The sequence below is a fragment of the Pteropus vampyrus genome, unplaced genomic scaffold (genome assembly GCF_000151845.1).
Source record: "Pteropus vampyrus isolate Shadow unplaced genomic scaffold, Pvam_2.0 Scaffold472, whole genome shotgun sequence".
Taxonomy (NCBI): Eukaryota; Metazoa; Chordata; class Mammalia; order Chiroptera; family Pteropodidae; genus Pteropus; species Pteropus vampyrus.
The window spans coordinates 478,431-490,763 of record NW_011889253.1 but is presented as its reverse complement, the minus strand read 5'-3'; the positions used below and the strand labels follow the sequence as shown (position 1 = coordinate 490,763).

Here is a 12,333-nt window from a genome sequence, read left to right as displayed (position 1 = left end):
CCATGCCTTCATTTCATGTCAATTAGGTATAGATGGAACACTAGATTTGAATTTTGATGTCTAGATCTGACTTCTTTCATAGGAATCCTAGTCAAACCTGACCATTACTGTGGACTTCCATGGCACAATTTAATATACTTGAACTCTGAAATATGGTTTGAACATATATTTGCAAGCAAATGTATAATCCTGTAATGGATAAAGGAGATACAGCTCATTTACATTAACTAAATATTTTATTTCACTGAAAAGAAAATTATTTCCTGGGGCCATTAGCAATAGTGTATGCATGTGTGTGTTTATCTAAAAGACTTCTCAGCTTTCTTTACAAGTGCAATACTACACGAGCTCTGATAGAAGATGGCATAAGAATTGAAGACTCTAGAGATTCTACTTTTCAAGGGTCCAGCTTGGACTTTTTCTCTAAATGGGGCAGTTTCTCTTCTAAAGTGAAAATGAATTCCTTCTATATCAGAGACTGGGAAAGTTAGGAGATGTACAAGAGGTCAAAATTAAGTCCATTAAATCCCAACCCCAGATTTAGTCACCATAGAGACAGGGGAGATAAATAAACCAGTAACCTTAACAAATGTGCTGCACCTTTGCCAGACATATCTCTGACTTACCATTATTTTTACTTAAGTATCTTTCAGTCCAAACATAACTGATGATGAAGACTACAAAACCAAACAGAACTAGGCCCAAAAGAAATAGGAACGCTCAAGGAGGCAAAGGGCGGGCAAAGAGTCAAGAGCTACCCCCTCGTAATGTGCTCTCTGTTCCCCTTGAAAAACGATTGCAACATGAAGCTCCAGAGGCAATGACATATGGGGAAAATATGTGGTGCTAAAGCCAGAGGAAACCATGTCAAAAAAAGAAAAACAGACATGAAGTAACTGACCTAATTAAAGAGGAAAAGCATACTTACAACAGGAAAATAAGCATATCTGACTGAAATAGGGAATACAACTGGATGGGAAAGGATGCTGAAAGAAGGAGGCTCATGACACTAGAATTTTTGTTGCTCACCTAAATGAAACCAGAAGATGAAATAGGCACTGCCGTTGAATTACAGCTCCATTAAGGTTCTACTTCACTGTACACTGAGCCTTTAGATGTTAAAATTCACTCTCTGGCACTTCTACACACTAATGAAAAGCTCTGAGACAAATATTTATACTTTGTCATGTGAGACACCCAGATGCCTCTGTATCAACCATAGGAAACAGAAAAAAGACAAATGGGAGCTCAAGATGATAGAACAAAGCAGCAAGTAGGAACTATAACATCAGAACTCTATGCTTATGCTCTGGACAGCAGTCCTCATCATGTTTCATCGTTATTTACTAAACACATACTGTGTGACCAGTAGGAATAGTGCTCCTTATATGGAGTTGATTTTAGTAGGTAAAAGTTGAAGATCCTCAACCTCTTAGTGAGCATGTACTTATGGTAAGATGTACAAATGATAGGACGAAACGAATAAAACCTCAAATAAAGTATTACTCACATTTGTCCATGTGCCATCTAGTCCTTGTCCATATGTACATATCTCTTTACAAGGTTATAATCACAGCACATATACAATTTTGCATTCTGCTATTTTTAGTAAGGCAATATTACACAAATTCTTTCATATTGCTCTGCAAACATCACAATTATAATTTTGAACAGAGTCATGGACTTCCACTGCATAGAGGTATCATAATTATTTAACCAAAATTACTTGTTGAATAAATGAACCATTACTCTAATGGTGGACATTCTTTCTAATTTTGTGTCCTTATAAATAACCCAGTGACGAATACCCACAACATATAGTTTTCCTATTAGAACAGTTTGTTTCTTAGAACACATTTCCCAAAATAGGATTATTGGATCAAGGGGTACCAAAAAGTCTTTGTGACTTTTGCCATATATTGCCAAATAATATTCCAAAAGGCTTTTACCAACTTATAATGGTACCAGCAATGAGTCAGTGTTTATCACTTTTAAGGTAACCATATTATCATAGGGTTTTCTTTTTGTTTTTATTGATTTAATGGGTGAAAATTGTACTTTGTTGCTATTTGACTATGCATGTTTTTGCCTACCAGAGAGGCCGAACAGTTCTTCCATGCATTTATTTTGTGAAATAATGTGTCTTTTGCCTGTCTACCTACTGCAGAATTCATTCAGCCAACAGTTATGGCACATCTACCACATGTCAGGCCTGTGCCAGGCCTTATGATCTATATGAGCTCTGTGCATAACATGGAAATTAATTATCTTGTCAAATTCATGACAAACTTTTCCTGGGGTGTTTTCCTTTTCATTATTTTTTCCATCCTTATTGAAGTATAATTCACAAAAAAATGTACATATTTAAGGCGTACAATGTGATGATTTGACATATACAATGTGAAATGATTACCAAAATCAAGTTAATTGGCATATCCATCACCTCGGTTAATTGTGTGTGTGTGTGTGTGTGTGTGTGTGTGTGTGTTAAGAATACTTAAAATCTACTCTCTTAGCAGATTTTTATATATTTGAATCTGTTGATCTCTTTCTGAATTCTATCATTTTATAGCTTACAAGGTTATTATATATCCAGGGATTTCATAGTTATTCTATTTTCTGTGGTCTTATTTATAAGTTTTCCAAAGAGTCTCATATATTCTCCTACAATTATAAAATGAAAAGCTCTCATCCCTATTTTTTGATTCTTGAGTTTTAACATATATAGCCTTTATTTTTACTAAAAGCACTTAATTTGAAACAAGTTTTAAAGGTTCGGTTTATCATTTACGTGGGCTGTGCTGTATTAAGAATGATTGAATTTTTTAACTAACCCTGTAACAAGACGAGCATGCAGGCTTATTTACAAAGACTCAACCCTCGGCCTAGCTAAAATCTCCTTCTTTTTCTCAGGCCAATAAAAAGATATTTAGAATAATCACTGCATTGCTGCCTTAAGATTGCTTTAGCGTAGAGTCCCCTTGCTACTCAAAGAGAGCTGGGTTTCCAGACTAGCAGTGGTGTAACCTGGTGCTTGTTGGGAAAGCAGAATCTCACACCCTCCCCTATACCTGATGTATCAGAATCTACACATTAAAGTCTGAGAAGCACAGGTGTAGACCACAGGAATCCTTTGAACTCTGTTGATGCTCCTTCTCTTAATCAGGCACCACCAGAAGATATTCCTCTGTTCAAATGTTTCCCTTAAACCCTTTTACTGCACTCCTTTAAAATGAACATCACTCAACATCGTGTACATGAAAAGTAATAAGCTGACATTTTGAGGGAAAAGATGAATCTAAGTTTGCAGCCTCAATTTCATCTAGACCTAAGGTTAAAAACACATGTCAGTAAGAGCCAAGCAAGTCTTACAAATCAGTAAAACATTCAGATAATGGCAACTGCCTTTGTCTTTAGTGTCAAGGAGATAACATAGTGGAGACTTTGGCAAATTTCAGAGTTCACGTCCCATCTAAAGATACAGCAGCAATTTGGCTTCAGCCTGGTGTTACCAAACAGGAATGCTGGCTCAATGTTGCCAGATATTCTGATATTTCAAGAGAAGCTGAAAATCTGTAGTTTTTAAAAATGTGAAATCTCTCAACTTTGAATTCTGGCAATTCACTTAAAAATTTAAAAGAACACTTCTCTGTGCCAGATCCAGCCCACCAGTTTGAGACTTTGGCTCTAGACTGATGATTTCCAATCTCTTTAAGTTCGTGTAACCCATTTGTGCTGATTTTCATGCTTACTGCTAGTGCACCAAGGAGAGAGGTTGTATTAATATAAACGGCAAAAATCAAATCTCTATGACTATATTTTAAAATTTTGTTTTGTGATTATTAAAACTGCCAAATCAATAATGAAAATGTCCATATCAGTGATAAAAAAATATTTCCTAGATGTGAAATATATGTTGAATGAACCAATATTGTCCTTACAACAGAAACAAACACATAGAATACCCAGCTCATATACACATTGAGAATTATGTTGTGTTCAAGTTTTTGTTCCCAATAATTCCATAACTAGAAGGCAGCCAAAAAAAATAACTTCGAGCTATTGAATTATAAACTTTATCTATGACAAATGCTGCGTCAAACATAAAAAGGGACACATTATCATTTGAAAAACAAAAACAAGAACAAAATATCCTCTTGTGGAAACTGCAAAGTCCATTTTCCTAAACTGTTCAATTATTCCAAAATAACATTTAAAAAATAGAGTGTGAAATACACCATTTACATTTGTTTTCAGTTTGGGGGCATTTGGGTCTCAGGCACAGCTGCATTCCCAGCAATTACTACATATTTTATTATTTGCACATGCATCTATGGAGGTAGCATAAATCGCAGGCTTGAAGAGCAGACTGGATATAAGGATTCTGAATTGTACCATGAACCCAAACTGGTCTACTCAATACTGGGCAATTTAATTTAAAAAGGCAAATCAATTTTCAGTTTCTTCGTCTGGAAAAGGGAAAATAATCTAGGACTGTCCCACACTTGAAGACTATCAGACCAAAATGTATTATTATTTTTGTTTGGCTCACTCCTACACTCCTGGCCTGGTACATAGTACGGCTGAATGAATGAATGAGAGGAAGAAAGATCACAAGATACAATTGCGTCGTGATTGTTGAACTGTTTTACATCAGTGACTGTTTTACATCAGTCCTATATGTTTCCATCACAGTGAAACAGAATTTAACAGATTCTATTTAATAACTCACCTGAGAAACTCACTCCTCAAAAAGAAAACCCAAGTTTGGGTCCAATTAAAGATATCTTTAGGTAGTCTTAATATCACAAAACCACTTCAAATATGTGTTCGAAAAGCTTCAATTAAAGGTTCCATTTTAAGAATATAGTCTTGTACACACAATTTCTACTGAACTTTGACACTGATGAAGTTTGTCAAAGTGGCAGATGCTGTAGAATGACCAAGGGCATACAATGTATGTGAATGGCCAAGTTTCACCTAGTCAGCATTTCCAATTAAGTTGATGGGAGGATGCTTTACCTTTCTGTGTATCTCCTTAAACAATCTAGTCTCTGTTTCTATGGAAAAATAAAAATAAGAGCCATGAAAGGGCTCAGAGCTAAAAATCCCCATTCTTTAGACAGAGCACTGTGCTTTCCAACTGCCCTAGGAATGGTTTCTCAGAGGAGGGTGAAAGAGTCAGTCTCCTACTTGAGCCAAAGTAGTTCTGCTTTGGTGTTCTCTGCTGGGGTTAGACCTGAGATTTTATTTTAAAATAGGTTTATATCATTAAATTTTTTTTTTCAAAACTGTTTTAGGTAAAGTCCTAAAATGATAGCCATTCTAAGGGCTTAGACTGAAAGATGGAAGAGTCGATCTATGGCAGCTGAGAGAATCTGCTGAAGCTTCTGTCATCAGGCTAATGTAAAGCCCCAGGCCCTAGGAAGGGCTTCCAATCTCTACCATAACTGATGAAATTGATAAAATCAGTTTAGACAATAAAATTCAGATTAGTAAAAAGCTGTCCTACTTTTTTACTCTTTAAGGTTTAATACATTCAGGTATTTGAATACATATTTTTTAAGCTGCAAATTATTCTGCAGCAAGTTGATGTAATCATAAAGGCAACTATCACCACCTAGTGAGCGTCTACCCTAACTGAAATAAAAGGACCTACACCAAATGTGGGACTGTGCCTGAAGGTGGGCGAGGTGCAGAGGAAGACAAAACTTTTTGGTGGATGAAAATGGAAATCCTGGCTGGTCTGGTGCTGACAAATGTTACATCCTCTCATAAACACATGGAGACTGGGACCCCTTCCACTGTGCTTGGATGAACCAGCTTTGAGATGTCCCCCTTTCATTATTTTCAAAAGGAATATCTAGTCTCTTAAAGGGAGAAATAGGTAATCTGGATCATCATGGAGTAGACAGAAGTCACAGTGGCTAAATGAAGAGGACCAAAGATGCCTATCTAATGTTAAATGAAAGGGCTGGTCAGTCTCGCTGCTCGCACCAATGTAACTGCTCTGAACTTTAGTACTAATCGGAAAAAAATCTGCTGGCCCATGTTAATGTAAGCCAGTGGAAGCACTCTTTGGTGTTCCTATCACCAGATTCTACAGAGGCCTCCTGCACCTTGGCTCCTTTCACTGGCAGTTGACTGGGTCAGCCCAACCTCCTCACAGTTGTCAGCAAGAGTCTCCTCCTTCATGAAGCTTTCCTGCTCCCTACTGTTCATGCTGTGACATGAGTAGATCTTTATTTTCAGGCAGACCATCTAACAGTTCTGTTGTGCTTGGCACATCCACTTTCCATGCCCCCAAATTAAAAGCAAATGAGATTTGTTTCCCCTTGAATAGGCATTCCCCAGAGAGCTAATATTTAGGGTAAGCAGTGATAATGGTTGGGTCAATTAAAATAAACCCTCTTAAATCTACTGTACAAATAAAGCTATTTGTACAATGTTGACCCTAACACCACAAATTGGAAGGCTGGAGAGCAGTGTATGAATTTGCGGCAATTAGTAAAACTTACCTCACACTGGATGTGTGGAGAATGGGATGTATTCGACAAGGGGTGGATACAGCTGTCAACAACTTCCAATGAGCCTAAATTAGGAAAAAGAATCAAGAGACAAAGTTACCCTTTTAGAAGAAAAGTTTGAAATTCTAAAAAAAAAAAAAAAAAAAAAAGTCAACTTCTTTTGAAATGGCTCATGGTAATCCAATCCATTCTACTTTGTATTTACAACTCTTTAAAGTTAAAGGAAAACTGCCAAGATGTTCTGCATATTTCCCCAAATGTCTGTTTATCACATAACATTCTCACCGGCAGTGGATCTGGCCACCTCATTATCAAGCTGTATTAGCTCAAACACTCAGCATTGTGAGCGGAGTGAGCTCATGGCCTATTTCAGTTTTAAATTAACATTTGGCAATCACCCGGGTAATCAAAACAAATGACTCAGTCGTTTAGAATAGATTTATTAGTTGAGCCTTTTTTTCCCTCTCTTTTGACATCTTTAGAATATTTTGCCACAGGAGGCTCTCGGATCCAGACAAAATGTGGAACACAAGTCACCAGAGGAATATTTAGAGGTGTTGCCATGGCGACGAGGTGCCGTGTGACCGCTGAAGTTATCTCCAATCAACAACAGGATTAGGATGCAGGCTGGTGGGCAGGCTCATCCCTGTGCCGATGGTTCCGCATCACTAGGAAACAGGTGTGCCCTGTGCTTTTCCCATCACCACACAAAGACAGTACAGCTCAACCCCACAGGCACGGTCACCCCCATTATGACCTGCCCCCCCCCCATTATTCAGAAAGGGCTGGCTGGGGCTAAAAAGACAGAAAGTGTGATTACTGTATTATCCCCAATGTGTGAAATCCTGAAACTCATACCAAAAAGTACTTTTATATCAACTGTGAAGTGTTTACCAGCAAATGAAATCTGAGGGAAAGAGCTCCCTGAGTGGAGGGCCCGTCTGTTCTGTTTACTGCTCTAATCCCATGGCCAGAACAGTGCCTGGAACACAGGAGGCTCTCAAGGAGTATCTACCAAATGAAACAGGGCAAACATAAACCAAGGATTATAACCAGGCTCAGAACTGAGCCCCTCCGGCCCCCCATCCATTTTCAGGCTCCCTACCAAACAAGCCGTGGTTAGAGATTTTAAAATGTTAATGTACCAGAAAATAGCTGGTCCAGTTACCTAAACAGGCTAATGGGTACATCTGTTTAGAGATCTTAATGACAAATGTCATAATTGAAGATAAGTCTTCCGAACTCAAAATGGACAAGCCTGCTGACTACAGGGACAGGGTTCCCCTGTGCCAGGTCACAAGCCCAGTAGAAAGCAAATGTGTGTCAGTGATGAAGAGCTAATTTGCAAAAGTGAATGCTTGAAAGTGACTTCAAAGGAACTCCTTCTAGTCCTCTTCCTACCTAGACTTAAATAGAGATAATATTTTCATATTCTATCCTATGAATATGCATTATTTCTTGTTATGTGTTGTTTGTCCTACAGGACTTCAAGTTTATTGGTGGCAGGGACTGAAATCCCTTATTTTCTATCTGCCAGTGCTTAAAATGGTGTATACATATAAAAAGCTTTGCTCAGTCTCATCTCCCACCATTCACATCCTGCTCATGTGGAACTCGCTGTATCTAGAAGTTGATGCCACACCCTTTCCTGCAGCTGCAGCAAGAATGCAGCATGGCACAGCTGTTCGGAGCAAGGGCTCCAGAATCAAAATGCCTGGGTTCGAATACTGGCCCCACTTCATATTAGCTGTGCAATCTCTCTTGACATCATAATGGTAACCTACCTGAGCTGTAAGGTGGCAAGAGGGCAATGCATGTAAAGCACTTAATAATGCCACACACATGAAAGGTACTCACTGAATATCAGATCTATAATTCTCACTATAATTATAGCAGGCACAGTACAAATGTTATCAAATTTGGATAACCATTTCATATGCTGCCACAAATAGTACCACATATACCCCTCTTTAAATTCAATCTAACTTAAACTTGAAACCTGAATCCATCACACTTTAGCCTTAATATACTATTTCATTTTACTTACCCTTCCAGAATCAATTTTTCCTGGAGATGGATTCAATACATACTGGGCTCTAATTGAAGGAATCTGGTTATCTGCTTAAGGAACCAGAATAGCTTCTTCCCTAAGACCCCAACCCTGCCAGTACCTTACCTTCCTTATCTCTGTATGCTCTCCACCTCTGTAAGTTCAGACTTTGAGGGACCCCCGTGGGTGAGGGGCAGAGAACTTGTCTTTTAGTAACCGCACCAAGACTGGCTCTCCCTGTCAGAGTTAAGTTCTTGCCTGTCATGCTCCCTGACACCCTCCAGAGGGCAGAAGAGGGAAAGGCCCAAAGGCTGAGCAGGCAGGGCTCTCACACTGGGTTCCAATTTGGGCCCTGGCCAGAGAGTCTTTGGTTCCACAGTTTATGGTTTCACCATGAATAACTAGACTGTACAGAATGATAAAAATGTACAGCGAGATTTTAACAGCTTTTTTAGTTCTGTTTCACTTTACTGTCTGTGCTAGTGTGTCTCACTTATTAACATTTAGTTGGAGTTGGGAGGATGAAGACACATAGCAGGTAGAGTTATGTGTATTTTTGAATCTGCAGCGTGTAACTGTGCCTCTGACCAGATGTAATACAAACTGTGTTGATGATATTGCGCAAGAATAAAAACAGAACAGCAGCCAAACACACTGGGTAAAATGTGATGACAGCGAAGTAATCCAAAATAAAACCCAAACACTTTAGGGTCAGTCATACTTAAAAATAAATCATGTTAATCTTATCCCACCCTGACAGAATTAATAAGTAAAATTAGACAAACCATTTACATCATTCCAGAAGAAGCCAGTAGCTATGTTCTTGTGACATTTAACATACACAATCATTCTCCTTCAGGTTTAACAATAGTATTGTGGTCACAGACACTGGAGAGTCTATTACTACTGTCAGCCAAGCTTAAATGATCCCCAAATCACCAATTGGGTGAATTGTGTGGAAAAATAAAATCCAGAGACAGCAGCTGTTTGAATGAGCCTAAAAGACCAGCTGAATCAATCAAAATGGATGAGCCCCACAGATTCATTGTCTCCTCTAAATTCTTTAAATGTGATTGTCATGGTAACCGTTCCTTAATCATGTCGTTCAGAATATTCTCTCCCACCTAAGAAACCAAAGAGCGGTGAGCCCCAAATATCTTCTTAATTAGGTACACTTGTGATGGTAACAGGCAGCTTAGACTTCTCAATTATTCTACTTTTATTCAAATGCTTACACTACTATGATAGTCAGAAACATTGGTGTGTGCAGCATTCGAAAAACATTTTAAATGTTATCATAAAACATAATAAATACAAGTGAGATGGTCACTGGCTCACTTCTTTTAGCATAAGAACTAATAAACTGGTTCTCATTCAGCAAAATAATTTACTGCTATAAATAAATGGTTCAGATGAAAGATGTCTCATTTTTAATAATTTCAACATAATCAAGATCTGCAAAATAATCATATCTTTAACAATATCTTAAATTAATAAAAACAAAAGGATATTACATTATAGAGATATAATAAGATCTAATTTTGTTTCCTTATATTAAGATTTAATATAAAGTATATCTGGTGATGTGTATCTCATGATATACTCTATACTACGTCTAGAAGGTCATTTATTCTGCACTATTTTCTACATTTATTTTATATAGTATAATCATAATATTCTTCATGATTTGGAAGAGAAAGGTTTTTATCTTTATTCAGTTTGGGAAAAGACAGGTTATATTTTTAAAAGGTATCTACTAGATGTACACTACATGTTTAAAGTTGTGATCACTCTAGATTTTGCTCTAGATTTTTACAGTTCCTTCAAAAAACTAAAATGTGCAGTGCTTTACCAAAGTTACAGTGGTTAGCCATTTTTAAACCTTGCTCTGGAATATAGGTAATCCTTCAAAACATCGAATTTGCTTTATAGGTTTCTAAACTAGTAAATAAAAAGTGTCTTTCTTCCCCAATATGACACAACCTATAAACGCACTAAAGATGGAAAGATAAGCAGTGCCCCCACCATGCCCCAACTAAACACTCAGGAACTCTTTTTTTATGGGCCACTTCTGGATGTAAATTTAAATAATTTTTTGGTCATAAAAGGGTAATAATAAAAATATATTTATTTTTGACTGGAGTATTAAAACATTGAGACTACTTTTGCAACAAAAGCAAAAATAAATAAGTGGGACTACATCATACTAAAAGCTTCTGCACAGCAAAGGAAAACATCAATAAAATAAAAAGGCAACTACTAAATGGGAGAAAATCTTTGCAAATCATATATCTCTTACCTTATCATATATCAGATCATATATGATAAAGGACTAATATTCAAAATATATGAAGAATTCATACAATTCAATGGCAAAATAAAAAAAAAAAAAGAAAATCAATCTGATTAAAAAATAGGCCAAAGGTCTGAATAGACATTTTTTCCAAAAAGACATACGGATGGCCCACAGGTACATAAAAAGATGCTCAACATCACTAATCATTGGGGAAATGCAAATCAAAACCACAATGAGAAATCACCTCACACCTGTCAGAATGGTCATCATCAATAAATCAACAAACAGCAGTGCTGGTGAGGATGTGGAGGAAAGGGAGCCCGTGTGCATCACTGATGGAAGTGTAAACTGGTGGAGCCACTATAGAAAACAGTTTGGAGGATGCTCAAAAAAAATAGAATTATCATATGATATAGCTATTCTACTTCTGGGTATTTATCCAAAGAAACACACTAACTTGAAAAGATATATGTACCCCTATGTTCACTTAAGCATTATTTACAATAGCCAAGATATAGAAACAACCTGTATCCATCGATGGATAAATGGATAAAGAAATTGTGATACAATACATAATAGAATATTATTCAACCATAAAAAAGAACAAAATCTTGCCATTTTCAACAACATGGATGGACTGCGAAGGCATTATGCTAAACAAAATTAGTCAGATAAACACAAATACCATATGATCTCTCTTGTATGTGTAATCTAAAACAAAACAAAACAACAACAAAAAATAACTTCGACTACAGAGAACAGATTGGTGGTTGGCAGAGGCAGGGAGTAGGGGTTGAGAGAAATGGGTGACAAGGATCAAAAGGTTTAAAAAAGACCATAGCTATTTTTCTGTGTGTTTTTTGCATAATTGCTGGCTAATGATCTTTATGAAAATAAAGAAAAATAGAAAAGTAAAAAAAAAAACATTAAGAATGCTTGATTAAAAAGCCATTAATAACAGAACAGAGGAAACTACAATGATTAGGCACTGGAAACAAATGGGAACAATGCAAAAAAATAAAATAAAATAAAATGGTAAAATCCAGCAAGAAAAATGGAGCAACAAATATTTGCTAAAGTCAAAAGTTAAAACCTTGAAATTCTTGTTCTTTGACCTAATGTTCAATGGTATTTTTGTTTTGTTTTAAAAATATGGAGATTGATGTCTTTTCAATGACAATTATAACAGCTCCCAAATAAAACAAATGATAATATAAAAATTCACTTAATTGACTGATAGACTTGAATTACTCGTTGCCAAGTTTACAACTTTCCCAAAACTCCAAGCATTCTTTCATTAAGAGAAACAGGGTTTTTTTCCCCCCTGCCGTGATGATCATGAGTAGCTTTCTGGGTGACTACAATTCTGTATTTTTATATAACTCACTGGGGAATACCCACTCTCCAAATTAGAACTCTTAAATCAAAATGATGGGGGACAAAAAAAATTAGGACAGATC

The 12,333-nt window shown here is 36.8% G+C and overlaps 1 protein-coding gene across 4 annotated transcripts in view; it reads right to left on the bottom strand.

Moving 5' to 3' along the window:
- Positions 1 to 12,333, bottom strand: part of FHL1 (four and a half LIM domains 1) — a 58,196-nt gene that overhangs the window by 30,961 nt on the left and 14,902 nt on the right. For all 4 annotated transcript variants that reach the window (XM_011382408.2, XM_011382406.2, XM_011382405.2 and 1 more), the window contains one exon: positions 6,519 to 6,592. The gene's annotated coding sequence lies outside the window, so the exon portion shown is untranslated. The remainder of the gene's footprint in view (positions 1 to 6,518; positions 6,593 to 12,333) is intronic.